General features: G+C 33.4%; 1 protein-coding gene across 2 annotated transcripts in view; it reads right to left on the bottom strand.

Moving 5' to 3' along the window:
• Drat (Death resistor Adh domain containing target) overlaps positions 1-19,986 on the bottom strand; it is a 44,828-nt gene that overhangs the window by 14,814 nt on the left and 10,028 nt on the right. The gene's annotated exons all lie outside the window — the stretch shown is intronic.

Here is a 19,986-nt window from a genome sequence, read left to right as displayed (position 1 = left end):
GTATATATATTATGTACAAGCTTTGAGTGTAGTACATATGTATTATATGAGCATTTATAAGTACTTCTACCTTCCCCGCTGTACATATGTACATATACTACGTACGTATGTATGAACGTATGCATATATGTACGTATGTTTGCCGTCTTTTGCTTTTGTGCTTTTTTCCATGGTTTGACGAGAATTTGTACTTGTTTATTTGTTTATCTATTGGCGTTTACATCTCTTTTGTTGTATTTGTAACTATACTTAACTTATAAACGGTATGTATAATATTAATATATGTATATATGTATTATGTACATATGAGTATGTAAGTACACAAGTACTTAAATGCGTTCACTCGTAAATAAAATTTTCATTACTTGTGCATCTGCATTTGCAATTGCGTACGATTCTTTATGTGTCGGGGCTGTATCTCTATATCTTATATTTTTCTGTACATATGTATGTATGAATGTATTTATGTATGTACATAGAGGTGTTTGATCTTGAGCCAACCCGTCTTTGTTTGTAAGTCTTCCCTATTGTAAGCATTTACATACATATGGATGCACATATGTAGTACATATGTAAGTATGCACACAGTTTATTTTACGAGAAACCGTGATAGTTTTTCTTTTTTTCATAGTAAAAAATGTCACACCTTTTGAAGAAAATTTGTTAATTACAGCAAAAATTAAAAATCCGTTCGATTTTTTTCCTTGTAAACTTTTTCCTTCCAGAAGCATCCTTTGCAAAACCCAGTAATCAGCGTTTATGCTCCTGTGCTAGCAAACGTTCCAAAGTCTGGTTTTCAATCGCTTTTTTTTAAGATTCACATGTTGTCAATTAAGAATTTTATCGAAAAATTATAATTTAAAAAACTAAAACCTCGCTATTATAATTTCCATTCGTAATGTTATCAGGTATGTAACTTGAGAATAGAAATCGCTGCATCTTTTAGGCGCATCAATATTACATAGTTACATCCCGAGCTAATACAAGGGAGGTAATAAAAATTAACAATATTTGAAAGTTTAGACCTCAATTAATTAAAAAAAAATCAAATCAGCTGCTCTACTGCTACTACCTGTTCAATATGCCTTGGCCTAAGCAAAAAAAAAAAAATAATGCCAGAAAAATAAGCGATTGGAGAATTTGCTAATGGATTTTGAAACTGTAGGTAAAAAAATGTAAATAAAAAATATTAATAATATGAAAAAGATAAATTAAAAAAAAAATACAAACAATTTATTGAGCTTGAGGTTGTTTTGTTTGAAAATTTTTTGTGGAAGGCAACAATAATTTATAAAGGTATAAGTTGTCGCTACTATTTTGGTGATTACTACATCTCTTCATTCTTCTTCGAAGAAGAGCTTTCACAAAAAGTTGGCGTAGCAACCTTTTACTCTAAGCTAGATGTTTATATGTATGTAGGTAGATATATTATGCCGGATTTCCACTAGGCATTAAATGGTAAATATGACAAATGACAAAGTTGGACATTAAAAAATTATCGTGTCATTATGTGGAAAAAATAGTCATTAAGTTCATGTCCACATGGCCTTTTTTTTTGAATGGTATACATTTTTTGTCATTTCAATGCCTATGGGAAATTCGGCATAAGTTATAAATTCCAAATATTTACATAAATATATCAGCAGGTAAATTTCAGAGGACAAATTCCTTTTCATTCCAAAAGATTCTCGAAAAAGCGTTCAGTTTAGGCTTCCCCAAAGCAGGATTTCCATTTAAATTTCCCAACCTTGGGTTTGTTGATTCGGTGAATTAAATAGATAATTAGCGATTTTTACATTTTACAACTGAAATTTTCAAACTGAAAAAAAAACATTTTGTGAAAGGTTAAATGCAAGCGAGAAATCAAAATCCACTTAGTAATAAATCGGTAATATAATACCGGTTCAATTCATGGCGAAACAAAAAAAGTATGCCTTCATACATACATATACCATACATACATATGTACATACTAGAAGGCTGCATGAATTTATTCAAAACGGCTTATGAATTGTTCATATGCAAAACGAATGAATGATTTTGGCTTAACATTTTTTGGAATTTGAGTGAATTCTGTTCTGATATATGTACATACATATGTATTTGCCGACATTACAATAATCAAACAGAGTGAAAATAAATTGAATTGAAATAATGGCAATTTTTTTATGAATATCCAAAAATATTTTTTCTATGCACATATGTACAAACATATGTATGTATGTATGTATTGCAGCGCTCCTATTACGAACAAACTTGTTTGTAAAAAAAAACTTTACCGAAATGAGTTTGAATGATTTCAATGTTTTTCATTCATTCACATTCTCCCATTTGAAGGTGGAAAATTTAAAACAAAATGTATATTCATAACCATGATAAAAATATAGTTAGGTAGAACCGCTGAGAGTCACTTTTAAATTTCTTGACGTTTCCAAACAATTTAATTTTTAAATTTACTCACAAACTCACACACACATTTTCATTTTCAATCTCAAGCAACAACAATTTCGAACAATTTCATTTTTTTATTTTAAATTTTATATGATTTTAAAATGTTGGCAAACTTAAAAAAAAAATCATGACCGACAAATTGAGAGAACGGTTCTACCTTGTTATATTTTTATCATGTTCATAACTTACAAAATTCCAAACGCTGAGTGCTTTGTATTTCAAGTAAAATATTCAAATCTTTTGTACTCTGTTTGGCTAGAAGTTTGAATGAATTCATGCAGCCCTCTAATACATACATATGTATGCATGTACGTATGTATCTTTGTACGTTAGGGTGGTATTCAAAAATAGCATTTAATTTTTGTATAAAGGGGTGGCTTATTGTGTGCATATAATAAAATCCACGAAAATTTCAAAATTTAAAAAAACTTTTATGGGTACCAAGGCTTGAAATTTTTTTAATCGCAAAAATTTGACAAAATTTTGTCCTGAAATTTGATAAGTTTGAGATATTACTGAAACTTATTCATATAAATTTATAAACCCGCTGAGGTATAGCTGGCCAAAGTCAAAATTTTGTCGATAATTTGCGATTTAAAAAAATTAAAAGTAATTTCAAACTCTGGTAGCGAGTCTTAAAATTGTTTTTTCTTTAATCTTGAAATTGATATTTTATGGGCCACCCAAATGGACACACATATATATACATATGCACCTACATGTTAACATTATATGTTCACAAGTACATTACGTACATTTTTAGTAAAGTATACGTACTGCAATTAAATTTTAGAAAGTCATTGTATTTCTAAAATATTGTAATTTATGCATTTTATAGCGCTATTTATGTACATATGTTAGTATATGTACATTAGGGTGGTCTTTAAAAAATCAAAGTAATGATTTTTTCAGTCTCAGTCCCCGTAATCAGTAATACCACGGTCACATATATCACATATAAATTTTGGTCCCGATTGGAGACGGTTAAGGCATGTCGCAAATGGGGTTAAAGGCCACCAGATGCCTCTATGGAGACTCAAAAAATTAAAAATATTTTTTCATTTAGTACTCCAAATCGATACCACTAAAGTCGAAGATATCACATATGAATTTTGGTTCCGATTGCAGTCGGTTAAGAACTGAACTTTGCCCCTGTGCGACACGCCTTAACCGTCTCCAATCAGGATCAAAATTTATATGTGATATCTTCGACGATAGTAGCGTCGACGTAGGGGTTGAGACTTAGGAAATCGGATGTAAAAATTTGCTTCCTACATTTAAGGACCACCACCACCCTAATGTTCATAAATATGAAATTACTTATGAATACCCTTAAATGTGAAAAAAACCATACATACACAAAAAAAACAATCATATTCTGTCATAAATAATTAACTGTCAATATTTAGTGGAATTTATTTTCGATCATTGCGTTATGGAACTTATCCTATGTACTATATGCTTATGTAAGAATATACATATGTACATAGTACCATGATTATTTTTAACATTGTAATTTTTGGTTTTTCGATGTTAGCGAAAAAATTTGGCATTTTTTGAAATTATACGCTAAAAATGTATACAGAGCTTTTTTTACCTTTTAGCGAAATCTGGAGCTAATTTTTGGTTACAAATTTGTTTAAAAAAAACCTAAGGTAAAGTCTCCCTTGCCCATATGTTTATCATGTGGTAAGAAATAGTTTTTCGCATTTTCTGATAAACGCGTCCCAGCTAGAAGTTTTTTTTGAAACGTTTCTTTGTTATCTAGCACACTTTTCGCAATAATTTATGCTCTTCGAAATCTTGGATCAATTTCTGTTTTGTCATGTCATTATCCCGCATTCGTTAGGGTTTGGTTGTATGCATTTTTGCGAAAAGGCCGTAAAACCTAAAGCAATAGTGTACCAACAAGATGTTTTCCCCTTTAACGAAGAATACTGGGTTTTTCACCAAGGCTTTGCACCAGCATATAAAATTAAGGAGATTGAACAGTGGTCCCGAGCAGCCCACATTTAAAGCCTCTCGATAACCTATTATGATCGCAATAAAAGGGTGTGGCCTGCAAAGTTAGGCACAACAATTTCGAGTAATTATTGGCGGCCGCTGTGGTGTAGTGGCTAGCAGTGCGCGCTACCATTTCGCGGGGCCTGGGTTCAGACCCAGTTCAAACTAACATAAAAAAAAAAAATTAAAAAATTTCTAACAGCGATCGCCCCTCGGTGGCAATGGCGAATCTCCGAGTGATTTCTGCTATGAAGACAGCTTGTCATGAAAATAGAATCGCCGTTCGGAGTCGGCGTAAAACTGTAGGCAAACCCCCATAAAGCTTCTTCATAATATCGACGCTTTGGATGAACATGAACCTACGTATGAAGGTACATAAATATGTACCTATTTATGTATGTGTGTTATCGAACTCAATATCAAGTGGCGCTCACCTAAATAGCACACTTTTATTTTTTACAATATTTGAAATGTTTCTCGAGATAAATTTTTATCGTAAATTTTTTATAAAAATGTACATAGTAGATTCTCTAACATAAACCATATAAGTCAAAGTTTAAAACTTTCTGCACAATTCACGAAAATTTAACAAATTTAAAAAAAATGTATTCAAAATTGTAAATTTTTCATTCAGAATTTTTGGTAACTTATTGGGTATGCAGTTTTGTAGCCCATTCGATTTTAGTGTGCAGGCTTTAAAATTCTGAAAAATCCCGTATATTTTTTAGATTTTTTTGTCGAGCATGTTGCGCATTTTCTTCCAGATAAAAATACATGTAGATTTTGTTCATGCTTTGCTGAACTGTACACAAAGTTTTAAACTTTGACTTATATGATTTATGTTATAGAATCTACAATATTTTTATAAAAAATTAACGAAAAAATATGTATGACGTAAAACATTGTGAATATTGTAAAAAAACAAAAGTGTGCTATTTAGGTGAGCGCCACTGTATGTATGTACATGTTGTCCACAAGATACTGAACTGCGATGACCGCCAGAAAATACACATTAACACAGAAAAAAAACGAAAGTCAAATGCTTATTATATTTTTAAGTATTCCCCTTCGAGAATCCATAGAAACTAAGCGCTCAGTTATTGGTAAATTTAATATGTACATATGTATGTACGAGACGTCATCAAAAACTCAAAAGCATTAGTAATATTTTTGGTTTAACATTTTCTGTGTATGAACTGTGTTCAATGTTCGCGCTTTGTTGGCAGCAACGGCGTTGGTGGTGGGCTGATGACGTTGATCGCTGTTGATCGCGTGAGCAATATACATATATATAATATGTACATACCTTCCTATACCTCAGCCCACTCGTTAGACATCAAGTGAGCCACACTGGCAGCGCATGCCAGATATACTTTTGGAAATCTATGAGAGTTTTGCAAAATTTAAATTATGTACAAGCTTTGCGACTTGTTGGTGATGCTGCCTGTCAGGGTTAACATGTAAATACTACAAAGGTCGTAATTAGCATCTAGAACACTAATTATGCACATACATACATACATATATATGTACGTACATACAAATGTGCTTTTGATCATAGATACAATGTATGTATGTATGTATGTATGTATGTATTCGTATTCGTATTAATTAGTACAATTGACTTATTGTTCGGCAAAGTACAAATAGTAGGCGGCAGCCGGAACGTCAGCAGTAGCGGCAAAATATAAACAAAAAAGAAATTAGCGCCTAAATTGAGAAAATGACACACAAACAAAATAAAAATGTAAACCGATCGTAATAAACAATTACAAATACATAAGTATGTACTAAATGCTTGCATACAGATGTACACATGCACTAGATATGTACGTTTTGTAAAATGTGTGGAAGTTGAGAGCACAATAAAGGTAAAAAAAGAAGAGGAGCACAGATGTCTAGCAGAGTCACGCTACGTGGAACAACGTCAAGATATATCGTATACAAATATATGTATGTACATGCATACGTACGCACATATGTACCTACATATAAACAAAAAGCGAAAAAAAATTGCGAGTTCGCTGCGCCTCAGTCAGGCGATGGCAGCGTGATCGTCACGCACTGCAACGTGATCACCACATTTCAGCAGCATTTTGGCTTTTGCATTTCCCTTTTCTTTTTTTTTTGCGTTTGGTGTTTTGCATTTTTCTTTCGTTGTTTTTGGTTTTAACTTTATGGCTTTCGATTTTTTGATTTTCAACTTTGTTGCTTTGCTGCATGCAGTTTTAACCAGCGCACAGCCAACCCAGTTGTATAAAACCAAACCATCTAAGTGTCAGCCTGCAATATGTATGCACGAGTGTATATGTATGTAATTGACGTTGGCGAACAGTGTGACCGTTTTGATCCAAGTGGATCAAAAGTGATACATTTATCGATGAATTTCGGAGGGACACTTCTTATTAAATTTTGACACTTCCAATCGTGTAAAAAAATCCCGTTGAAGTCGATAAACTTGCCAGAGATGTTTACAATTTCTTCGCACATAGTGCCAAAAGGGTGAATGAAATAGCCGAATTTCAAAACTAAGTTGGTGTTAAAAATGGAGCGCGTTGCAATTATTTTTCACATTTTGTTTCGATGACGGTGTGAACCAAGTGCGAGCTATTGCCGAAGAAATTTATTCCGCACCAATAATAAATTGTTATTATTTTCTGTTAAATATTTTGGATCTTGTCAATCCAATGAACATAGAATTTCAAAATGAATCATACAGATAGCATAAGTTATATAACAATTTTGAAAGTAACTATAAACTTATTTTTTTTTGTCAAACTAAACTGTATGCCAATCAACTCAGCCGATATAGACGTTTGTAACCCAGTTAAGCATTTAACTATCAAGCAAGTATATATGTATGTATATATTACTTAGGCCGCAGAGACGTATGTACGTATGTATCAACAGCACATTTAAGTAAAGTCCAAATATTAAAAATGAAAAGAAAAATGTTCAGCAAAGTTGAATATTGAACTTCGCCTGCAAATTTTGCAACATATTTGATTTTAACAATGAAACTTTTGAAAAGCCTTGTATGTATTGATCCATTGTAATACAAAGAAAGTTTTGAACAATTTTCGTAACCTGTACAAAGAAAGCGACAAAGAGAAAATTTCTTTACAATGGCAACTTTTGAAATTCAATAATAAAATAGATTGCGTTGAAGACATAGTCCTATAAGTACAAAAGGTATTTAAACTACGTAAATATACGATAATATACATATACGACATTTTGCTGTTTATTATACTAATGCCCAGTTGAACTCATACATGTAAGACATTTTCGTTATTGTTATTATACTAGTACCAAGTATAACTGATACGTGTACCTTTTTTGCAATCAATAAATGTTAAATTGTTTTGGAAAATGGTTTTTCATAAAAATTATTGGCTTTATTCTATATTGATACTTTGATACTTAAAATAAAAAAGTTATACATTTTAAGTCTCTAATTTGCTACAATTTTTCAAAAACCCGCGGTCACACTGTTAATGATAAAGAACCAGTCATCGACTGCTCACCCATTCTTTTTAGCTGCGCCTGCGTGATTCTTTTATTTCATTAGCTTTTCTTTACATTTTGATATAGACGTATATATGTACATATATATGTACATACATATATGCATATGTGCGTGTTCGCATAAATACAGCCATAGTCAAAAGCTAGCATGCACCTTGTTCTAATATTCTAATATTATATTCATAATTATTATAATAAATTCATTAAGTTTTTATGAAAATGTAGTTCATTCTATAACATAAACCACATAAATCAAAGTTTCACTCTTTATATAAAATTCATAAAAATCAAAAAATTTGCATCAAAATTTTAAACTTTATATTCACAATTTTGTCGAGCATGCAGCTTTGTAAACCATTCAATTTTAGTATACTAAAGTGCAAGCTTCAAGTTACTAAAAATTACCGTTGATAAAAATAGATTTTGATTATGCAAGAAAATGCACCACATCCTCCACAAAAAAATCTAAAAAATCACAGGTTAAGTGAGTTGAAACTTGTACTTTATTATACTAAAATTGAATGGACTACGAATCTACATACTGGAAAATTTTCTTAAAACTCTGAATAAAAAGCTTGAAATTTTGACGAACATTTTTTTAATTTTTATGAGTTTTATATAAAGAGTGAAACTTATATGGTTTATGTTATATATAGAATGAACTACATTTTTATAAAAGATGAATGAAAAAAAAATTGTTCATGAAAATGTGTAATTGTGAATATTTTATTAGAACAAGGTGCATGCTAACTTTCGACTCTGACTGTATATTCGCTGAGGGAGACTACATACATACATACATATGTCTGGTAATTGTAGTTTTTTTTTTGTGGTGAACCCTCTCTTACTGGTTTTTATATATGAACATGCATTTGTGAGTGTGTATCACTTATAAGGTTGGGTTACAAGAAACTGCCAATCAACTAAAGACACGGAATGTTCTACTACGTAGATTCTAGTCCTCGCTATTCTAGATGTTCAATTGTTTACGCTCCAAAACAGTTTGCAAGAGTATGGGAGTGCATGTTCCATGAACATTAAAAGAAGAGCTTAATATCCAAATACGATTTAGTATTTGGAGTATTTATATATGTAGATACAATGAAAATTAATCTCTGAAATTTGCGAAAAGTAAATTAACTCTCTTCAAATACATGCGGCTTTGGTCGATGACCTTCTGCCAATTTTTCGGTTAAGTCATACCTTTACCAGAACAAGAACCCTCCAGCTGTGTCAACGTTGCCACAGAAATGAAGATCTTTGCCTAGTCTTCGACTCTAAACTTCTTAGGAGGTCGCATGTTGACGAGGGTACTAGCCTTTTATTTTGAAAGTGAAATAAGTCACTTCCCATCTCTTGTGCTTAAATAACACAAGTAACCGTGTCTGAACGCGCCGGTTATTCGTTAAATTTCACTAGCCAAAGGAAAATGGTTTTGTCATTAGTTTATGATGATAGAACGATTCACAGATGCATTTGGTTACTTACAAGTAGCCGGTAGTTTCATCACATAAGGTATGATGCGATTTACGCCACTTTAAAAATAAATGGTTCACCTAAAGTTACTTTACTATGGAGAGATATATAGAGGCAAGCACTATGTACATAATGGTACACAGAAGGATCTAAAACTCTAGAAACCATCGGGGCAGGCATCTGTGTCCCAGGATGATACTATCTGTGCCTACGGGAATGGTACCTTATGTAGAAACTACATTTAGAGATTCATAATCCTTAGCTACAGTTAGGCGGTGGTACTCAAGGTAATATTATCTAGCCCTTGCTGAATACAGTAGCATTCAGTTACTTTGGGTAGAGCTAACGAGAAAATACAGGGAAGCGAGATAGCGGACGGCTTAGCTATGAATCAGGGACCTGAACTCTCACATGGCCTGAACCGGAATAACACAAACGGCAATAAAGCAAAATTTGCTTCATTTCACTTTTAACAGGTCTATTCTGCACGTTACCGATGATTTTGTAACCGGAAAATTTTATTACCAAAAAATGTTACAAGTTCTTGTCGCCGCCATTCTAGGTACGGTGGTAATGCAGTTAAAATATTCAGCAGTTCAGCTATGAAGAATTGTGCAAACTCTGGCATTGCATATTTCACGGGGCAATACTTTGTTACCAGCTTATGAGAAGGTAACAAAAATTACCATTTACAAGAGTACACAGAATGCGAAAAGAGTTTAAAAATTGACAGGAACTTTATTTACCGGTTACAAAGTTTTTATTACCAGCGCAGAATTGACCTGTAAGTGGGAAATAATATCAAAATCTGCATTTGGCTGTATTCCCAACAAAGGTTGGATATAAAAAAAATTTTACTTTATTTCCCATTGCTGTTTTATACTATTTGTAACAAAAACAGTTTACAAATAGTATAAATAAGAAAAAACTTTGTTTATTCAAAAAATACAATTCAATATGGCGTCTAAAATATGGCATCTAAACCAGTAATTCCCAAAGTGGTCCAGGTTGACCCCCAGGGGTCCACGGAAGACTCGACGGGGGTCCACGGTGGCGTGAACAAAATATGGGGGTCCATGAGTTGTAAATGGGAGTCCACGAAAATTTATCTGGTTTCGATGTAAAGAACAAAAATGGTTGCTTGATAGCCTCTTATTTAACTTAAATTTTTTTGAATGGTGTATAGTGCTCTTGACGCACTGCTGCACTTACCGGCACTTTGTGTTTTCATACGTGGGGAAGCCTTAAAGGCCACCTGCAGACTAAAAAGAACCGGATGCTGGTATGACATTGAGTGGGGCGCGGCGAAAATTGCTGGCGGCAGAGATTTAAGCATTTGTGTCTTTTCTATGCTACAGGCTAGTACGCCACCATTACCTTTGTTGAAGAGATTCTATAATGTTGAGTTCCCTGAGACTGAATTCTGGTTTGATTCCATCGCTGGAACCAGACTCACATATTGTCGCATCTTCACCGATGGCTCCAAAACTGACTCTGGTTCATGATCTGGGGTCTTTTTCGAGGTTAATGGAGATAAGCTTCACTTTTCGGTCTTCCAGGCTGAGGTAATTGCAATACTCAAAGCCATGGACTACGTGGTGGAACATAGGTGGAGGGGAAGGAGTTTACGTGACAACCAAGCTGCACTTAAGGCATTGACCAGCCCTCTATTTAAGTACTTCCAAACTAGTTGGGCAATGCAAGGCTCGACTAAAATATAATGGTGAACATAACGAGGTTGTTTCACTCTGGGTGCCAGGTCACTCTGGAGTACCTCGTTATGAGACATCTGATCATTTGGCCAGAGTTTGTTCAGACCAGGCATTCATAGGTCCGCAACCAGTTTTAGCACTTCCACCTTCGGCAATCGAAGCCACCATNCAATGCAAGGCTCGACTAAAATATAATGGTGAACATAACGAGGTTGTTTCACTCTGGGTGCCAGGTCACTCTGGAGTACCTCGTTATGAGACATCTGATCATTTGGCCAGAGTTTGTTCAGACCAGGCATTCATAGGTCCGCAACCAGTTTTAGCACTTCCACCTTCGGCAATCGAAGCCACCATCAGAAACTGGGTGAATACTTCGCTCAGAAATGACTGAGAGGCATCGAGGTGGGCAAAACTCATGTTGCCTCCAATCTCACAAGGTCTATCTAATTTTTTGCTCTCAATGAGCAGACGACACTGTAGACCACTTGCTGGACTGCTGACTGGTCACTTCACGTGGCACAAACACCTGACTGTGATAGGCGTAAATGACAAGTCCAATTTGCCCATATTGCCTTGATGAGACGGTGGAACACTTTTTGTGCTTCTTGCTTGCTTGGTTATTTGTCATCGATTTTTTAAACTCGCTCTTTTCTCTATTGTCAGTTTCTTAATTAAAACTTTGGCGAAAAAAGCTTAGCCGTTTTGATGTTTTAAATTTTGCGTTTTAAAAATGTGATACATATTTTTTGCCTCACTTTAAAAGTCAGAGCGATAAAAATAAAAATGATGCCATTAACACAAATAAACTATTATACATATACTCCACGTGCAAAGAGTCATGAATGAGCCGAACATTTGATGAGTTTATGGTGAAGATAATGTAAATAACGCTAGCGCTTGCAGTGCTTTTAAAAAATTGAACTCTTCCGAGCGAGAGAGAGTATTTTGATGTATTTACGAGCTCTATTTTTTAAAACTTACAAGTGTGTAATCACATTCTTTTTATAAATAGAAAATATTTTACTTTTATTTTGGCCACTCTGATTTTAGTTTTTGAATTCACCCGCGATCTAATAACTTTCACATTTTCACATTTAATTTTTTTACGATCTTTGGGTATATTTAGAAATGTATCCGCAGGGGGTCCACCGAAACCAGAAAATTTTTGAAAGGGGTCCACGAGAAAAAAAAAAAGTTTGGGAACCTCTGATCTAAACTAACCGTAAATTAGATTTTGCTTTACAACTTTTGTGCAACCGGAGAACCCAACACTAAAAGGGACAATTCTCTACAACCGTGAGAATGTAAAAATCTTTCGCACATTTTGCTAATTGTTTACAATAAAAAATATTTTTTTTTTTAAAAGCTTGTATATAGAAAATATGGGAAATTAAATTCTCTACAACTTTGTATACATACAACCGTTTTTTACAAAAAATTCAAAACAAGCTTTACATAAGATCGCAAAAAACCCAAAAAAACCTAAATTACAAAATGGCGGAATGTTCCCGTATGAAATTGGGCGGCAAGACTGTGGATCCATAACCTACGTGTGAAATAGAAGTAAACTGCATCAAAAGTTCGCAGCTAAAAATTTTTTTTCTTCGTACCAATTTGAACTAAATTTACTGGGCTAAAATTTAATTTCTGAAATCGCAGAAAATTGTAATTTTACGTGGGGAAAACCTCAGTAACTTTAAAAGTTGGGGAGCTTCAAAAATATTGTAGCCATTTTTGACATATATTAAATTTCCCACTGACTTGTAGGTAATTTTGACCACTTTATGAAAAATTCCATGAACGTGCTAAACTTTACGACCCTGGGGGCACGTCTTTTTTCGTTATCGATTTAAAAAAAATTTCACAGGTTTCGTTTTTATGACCAAATGAAACTTTCTGGGGGAGTCTTGCTTTGTAGGACAAAGTTCCAAAATTACTCTAATATCCATGTACATTAGAGTGGTGCAAAAAAATAAAGTCGGAGTTTTAATGCCGGCACACCCTAGGATTGAAAAAAATATACCCTTATTATTTATTTTGAAATCAAAAAATATTTAGGGAGTGCTCAAAGCGCTCAAAGTTTTCCATGTATTTTATATGGAGAAACAACAACAACAACAGAGCTTTACCAATTACAACATTTTGCCTAGGGTAGGGTAATCTCTGTAACAAATTTAGTTAACTGTTAAAGTTTGTTGAATTTTTATACGAATTTACGTGGCGCTGGTTATGTAATATCTTAGACTTTTATAAAAAACTATAAACATTAAATAAATAAAAGAAAAATAGCCAAAGCTGGTCAAAATTTCTCTTATCTTAATTAGCTGACCACAAGTGTATGTATGTATGTACATACATACATATGTATTAATTTAAAAATTTTGCTTTTTTGTCACCTCGTAACACTTAAGAAAATTCATTTAAAAAATTCGTACTCAATTGAAGTTAATAAAAGAGAATTAAAAAGAATTTTAAATTGGCCTGAAAATTGCATGCCTGCATATTTACATACATACATATGTACATACACGCATATATATACATACGGCCTGCTTAATTTTGTTCTGCTTTGACATAATTTAAAAATTTTTTAAAACATTTTTTCGAAAATTTCCGATGCTTAACAGGCTAACCAAATATTCGCGGCTTGCGTTTTGGTACGCATGCCGTCGAATTTGTTTTTTAGCGTCACCCGAAATTGACTTGCATGCGTTTGCATTTGATTTCATTGAGCGAAACGTCAAATCAAAATGTCACGCAGAACAAAAATTGGAAATTGAGTTAGCTTCATACGCACGCCGTTCAATTTCGGTTGATCTCATACAAGTTGCATGTGCATGAGAAATTTTTGACAATAAATTGGCGGCGTGCGTGAATATTAGGTTAGCCTGTAATTTCGCATATGTGTATGTATGTATATGTACATTAAAGTGGTCCAAAAATGTATGTAAAAAAAATAAGGTCGGATTTTTAATGCCGCCACCCCCTAGGATTGTTATATACCGACAAAAACTATACCTTTATTTTTTTATTTTGAAATCGAAAAATATTTAGAGGTCCCTCGAAGCGTTAAAAGTCTTCCATGTATTTTATATGGGGAAAACTTTTCGTAGAAATGGTATAGAATTCTTAAAAATCAATATTTTTCTATCAGAAAACTCTGTTTATCTCCAGGAGGTTCCCAGTAATAATACCCAATTGTTTATTAAAGCATTTACTGATTTTGGGCTACCCTAGTACACATACATAAAAGTTCTAAGCTGACTATATCAACTTGGTGGCCTTAACAGTGCAGTGTTGTTTTCGTGTCGTAGGCTCAAAATTTGCTATTTTGCTGCTAATTGATATTTAACACTCAACTGTTATTTATTTTTCACGTACTATTTATAAAATGTTTCAAAGATATTTATATACATACCTAGCCGGTAGAATGACCTTTCAAAACACATTCTAGAACTCATACATACATACATGTCTGAACAAATGTGTACATATATGTATGTACATATGTATTTATGGCATAGTCAATATAGTTAATAAAAATTATTATTCTATTTATTTATGTATGTATGCCTTTTGACATGGATTAGCCTTGTAATTGTATGTAAAATATAGATTGTATGTACATTTGTAATATGAAGGTCGCAAGTACGATGCCCTCTTCGGACATGAAGGTTAAAAGATAGATAAACCTTTTTCAAAAAAAAAAACAGATTGCTGTTTGAAGCTAACTTTAAATTTACACTGATTAGATTCAATGTTCATAAAATACTTTCGATAGCTCTTTACATACATATGTACAATACATATATGTAGCTGCGGGTAAAATAATAGCAGTTCAATTCAAAATTATGCTGCTGGTAACTTATGTTTATTTATTTATTAATAATTTTCATTTAAAGTTTGGCGTCGATCTGTATCAGAAACCTCATAAATAAAAATCTTTTTAAGAAATCCAATTTAACAAATCGAAATTTTGATGTGCATTTTTTAAGTTTAATAAATTTTTGTGAATTTTGTGCAAGCAACTTTTTATGTCGAACGTACTTTATTTACATCAGCGCCACCAGCGGTTCCATTTTTTGCAAATCTATGTCCTACTACCAGTGATCCAAAATAATTATTATCCTAATATTTCGGATCAAAAACGTCGAGAATTTTTTTTCGTCTTTGTATAATAACTATTTACGAGAAATATCTTTTTTCGTCCTTCGGGACGATTATTTTCAGACGAAAATTATTTACGTCTACTCATAATAATTATGTGGGACTTTTATTTTTCTCGTCTCTCGGGACGTTTATTTCAAGGCGACAATGTGCCGCTGCAACAACAACAACAACGAACAAAAATCACGCTCTACAAATCTATCGTCATACCCGCCCTTTTATATGGCGCAGAAACATGGACGATGTCGAGCAAAAATGAGAAGGCTTTGGGGGCTTACGAGAGAACTAATGTTCGCAAGATCTATGGCCCCGTTCGCGTGGGCGGCGAGTACCGAAGAAGATGGAGTAAAGGGTGACAGGTGATAAGATCAACGGAAATAAGGTCAATTGACTTTATTTCCCACCCTGGTGCGAAACCAAATTTGACAAGGGATGACGGAAATTCGTTCCATAATACATCATACACCCACCCTGTCGGAAACAACAACAACCAAAAAGGTGACATTATTACCTTTTTAAAAACGAAATAAAATCCATTGACATTATTTCTCTTTCAAACATTAAATTAGCTTAGCTTCGCGGCGGCCCGCGTCAGCGCGCCACACCGCGCGTGCAGCCCGACCGGCGCGCACACCTCGTCACACTACGTCGCGGCCCCCCGGCCCCCCTCCCCCGTCTCCCGCCGTGCTGTAACGCAGGTAGATTTATTTTTTGTATACGTTGAAATATAATTTTTATATATTTTAAACATCGAGGGCTTATATTCAACAATGCCCTCTATCTGCACACTTTTCACAAATATGAGATTCTGATATAAAAATCCNTGCAGCCCGACCGGCGCGCACACCTCGTCACACTACGTCGCGGCCCCCCGGCCCCCCTCCCCCGTCTCCCGCCGTGCTGTAACGCAGGTAGATTTATTTTTTGTATACGTTGAAATATAATTTTTATATATTTTAAACATCGAGGGCTTATATTCAACAATGCCCTCTATCTGCACACTTTTCACAAATATGAGATTCTGATATAAAAATCCACCTAAACTTTAACTGTCATCAGTGATATTAATGCTACCTTATATAACGACAGATAATAAGTCCCAGATGGTTTCTAAAATCACAAATTAGTTTTTGTGTAAATTGCAGATAGAGGGTATTAATTTAATTCAAGCCCTCGATATTTCACATTTTTATATTTGTAAGTTATTGGAAGCAGGGATGCCAACTTGGCTCAAACCGTGTCATTTGTCCCTATTTTAATTCAAATGACACTTAATTTTTCAAAATGGCACTTTTGTAAAAAAAATAACATTTCAATACATTTTTGTGCAATTCTTTGCGTGCATTTATTTTTTTCAACTAAAATTTTCTAATTTATAAAGCCTATTCAACTGGTTTATCTTATTTTATCATTGCACTTTTGTTTGGAAAATGTAGCTTTATTTTATTGCTAAATGTGAATGATTAAAAGGAATGACACCTTTTTTGGCACTTTTATTTTTCTATTTGGCACATTTTGGCACTTTTTTATCCTCAATATGGCACCTCATAACTAAGGATAGTTGGCAGCCCTGATTGGAAGATTTCTGCTGTGTTTTGGGGCAACAACTTGTCTGCAGTAAAAAAGCATATAATTTGTGTTTCAAAAGTGTGTGAAAACCAATCAATTAACTTATATGATCTCGGTTCCGATATTAAATAATCAATAATTGTTTACCCGCATTTTGGCACAATGTGGTTGGTTGAATGTGCCTTCTAATAAATAGTGTCGTCGTTCTCCTTAGCTGCTTTTAAATGATGTCGTCACAAATTGCTGACGGAGACATGAATACAGTGTTAGAAAATTCTTTTTCTATAATTGTTTCCTTATAGAAAGGTTGGTTTCTATTCCACCTTAGACATTCCGAATTCGTTCAAAATATGCTAATTTAAAACACAGAATTCTTTCAGTGCTCCTCCGGGGTTTTTGGACATGGACGTTAAAAGTCTTCCATGTATTTTATATGGGGAAAACTTTTCGTAGAAATGGTATAGAATTCTTAAAAATCAATATTTTTCTATCAGAAAACTCTGTTTCTCTCCAGGAGATTCCCAGTAATAATACCCAATTGTTTATTAAAGCATTTACTGATTTTGGGCCACCCTAGTACACATACATAAAAGTTCTAAGCTGACTATATCAACTTGGTGGCCTTAACAGTGCAGTGTTGTTTTCGTGTCGTAGGCTCAAAATTTGCTATTTTGCTGCTAATTGCTATTTAACACTCAACTGTTATTTATTTTTCACGTACTATTTATAAAATGTTTCAAAGATATTTATATACATAGCTAGCCGGTAGAATGACCTTTCAAAACACATTCTAGAACTCATACATACATACATATATATATGTACATATGTATTTATGGCATAGTCAATATAGTTAATAAAAATTATTATTCTATTTATTTATGTATGTATGCCTTTTGACATGTCTTAGCCTTGTAATTTTATGTAAAATATAGATTGTATGTACATTTGTAATATGAAGGTCGCAAGTACGATGCCCTCTTCGGACATGAAGGTTAAAAGATAGATAAACCTTTTTAAAAAAAAACAGATTGCTGTTTGAAGCTAACTTTAAATTTACACTGATTAGATTCAATGTTCATAAAATACTTTCGATAGCTCTTTACATACAGTGGTCCACAAAATAATAGGAGTGCGTTATTTTGGTCAGTTTTTGCTATTTGCCTTTTGTTTATTTAATGTTTATTATTTTTATACAAAAGTCAAGCTGGGTATACAACAAACAACGAATAAATTCAGATTTCAACCTTTGTACAAAAATTATTAAAATTCTGTAAATTTTCACCAAAATATCAAACTTTTTAATCAGAATTTTTTAGCATCTTGAAACTTGCACTTCTTCAGACTAGAATTGAATGGGCTACAAAACTGCATACCAACATATTTTCTAAAGATTCTGGTTAAATAGTTTGAAATTTTGGTGAAAATTTGCAGATTTTTTATAATTTTTGTACAAACTTGAAAATGTAAATTTATATGGTATATATACCAGCTAGGCTTTTACAAAAAAATACGAAACATTAAATAAACTAAAGACAAATAGCCAAAACAGGTTAAAATATCCCACTCCTATTATTTTGTGGACAACTGTACATATGTACAATACATATAGCTGCGAGTAAAATAATAGCAGTTCAATTCAAAATTATGCTGCTGGTAAATTATGCTTATTTATTTATTATTAATATTTTTCATTTAAAGTTTGGGTCGATCTGTATCAGAAACCTCATAAATAAAAATCTTTTTAAGAAATCTAATTTAACAAATCGAAATTTTGATGTGCATTTTTTAAGTTTAATAAATTTTTGTGAATTTTGTGCAAGCAACATTTTATGTCGAACGTACTTTTTATTTTGACATCAGCGCCACCAGCGGTTCCATTATTGACATTATTACCTTTTTAAAAACGAAATAAAATCCATTGACATTATTTCTCTAACGATGAGTTGATGATCAGTTTCAAAATTATGTTTTTATTGTTGGTTTGTACTAGGCTATTTTGATCAATTTGGCTTATGTGCAAGAAAAAACTTTCTTCACTTTGCTGCCCGACGTTTCGCCAAACTCCTTGGCATCTTCTGGGGCGTTTTATTTGAAAAATAAACTATTGTACACTTAACATTTAAGACTTCAAAATTTAAACAGCGTTCATACCATCACCCTGTGGTACATTTGTCAAACTGAGTTTAAATTTTGAAGTCTTAAATGTTAAGTGTACAATAGTTTATTTTTCAAATAAAACGCCCCAGAAGATGCCAAGGAGTTTGGCGAAACGTCGGGCAGCAAAGTGAAGAAAGTTTTTTCTTGCACATAAGCCAAATTGATCAAAATAGCCTAGTACAAACCAACAATAAAAACATTATTTCTCTTTCAAACATTAAATTAGCTTAGCTTCGCTGCGGCCCGCGTCAGCGCGCCACACCGCGCGTGCAGCCCGACCGGCGCGCACACCTCGTCACACTACGTCGTCAAGCCCTCGATATTTCACATTTTTATATTTGTAAGTTATTGGAAGCAGGGATGCCAACTTGGCTCAAACCGTGTCATTTGTCCCTATTTTACTTCAAATGACACTTAATTTTTCAAAGTGGCACTTTTGTAAAAAAAAAAATAACATTTCAATACACTTTTGTGAAATCCTTTGCGTGCATTTCTTTTTTTCAACTAAAATTTTCTAAGTTATAAAGGCTATTCAACTGGTTTATCTTATTTTATCATTGCACTTTTGTTTGGAAAATGTAGCTTTATTTTATTGCTAAATGTGAATGATTAAAAGGAATGACACCTTTTTTGGCACTTTTATTTTTCTAGTTGGCACATTTTGGCACTTTTTTGTCCTCAATAAGGCACCTCATAACTAAGGATAGTTGGCAGCCCTGATTGGAAGATTTCTGCTGTGTTTTGGGACAACAATTTGTCGGCAGTAAAAAAGCATATAATTTGTGTTCCAAAAGTGTGTGAAAACCAATCAATTAACTTATATGATCTCGGTTCCGATATTAAATAATCAATAATTGTTTGTACCCGCATTTTGGCACAATGGCTCGTTGAATGTGCCTTCTAAAAAATAGTGTCGTCG

Source organism: Rhagoletis zephyria, unplaced genomic scaffold (assembly GCF_001687245.7).
Source record: "Rhagoletis zephyria isolate East Lansing unplaced genomic scaffold, Rhagoletis_zephyria_1.1 Rzeph_scaffold_00013, whole genome shotgun sequence".
Lineage (NCBI taxonomy): Eukaryota > Metazoa > Arthropoda > Insecta > Diptera > Tephritidae > Rhagoletis > Rhagoletis zephyria.
Note: the sequence above shows the minus strand (reverse complement) of the source record. Positions and strands in the feature narration are given on the sequence as shown.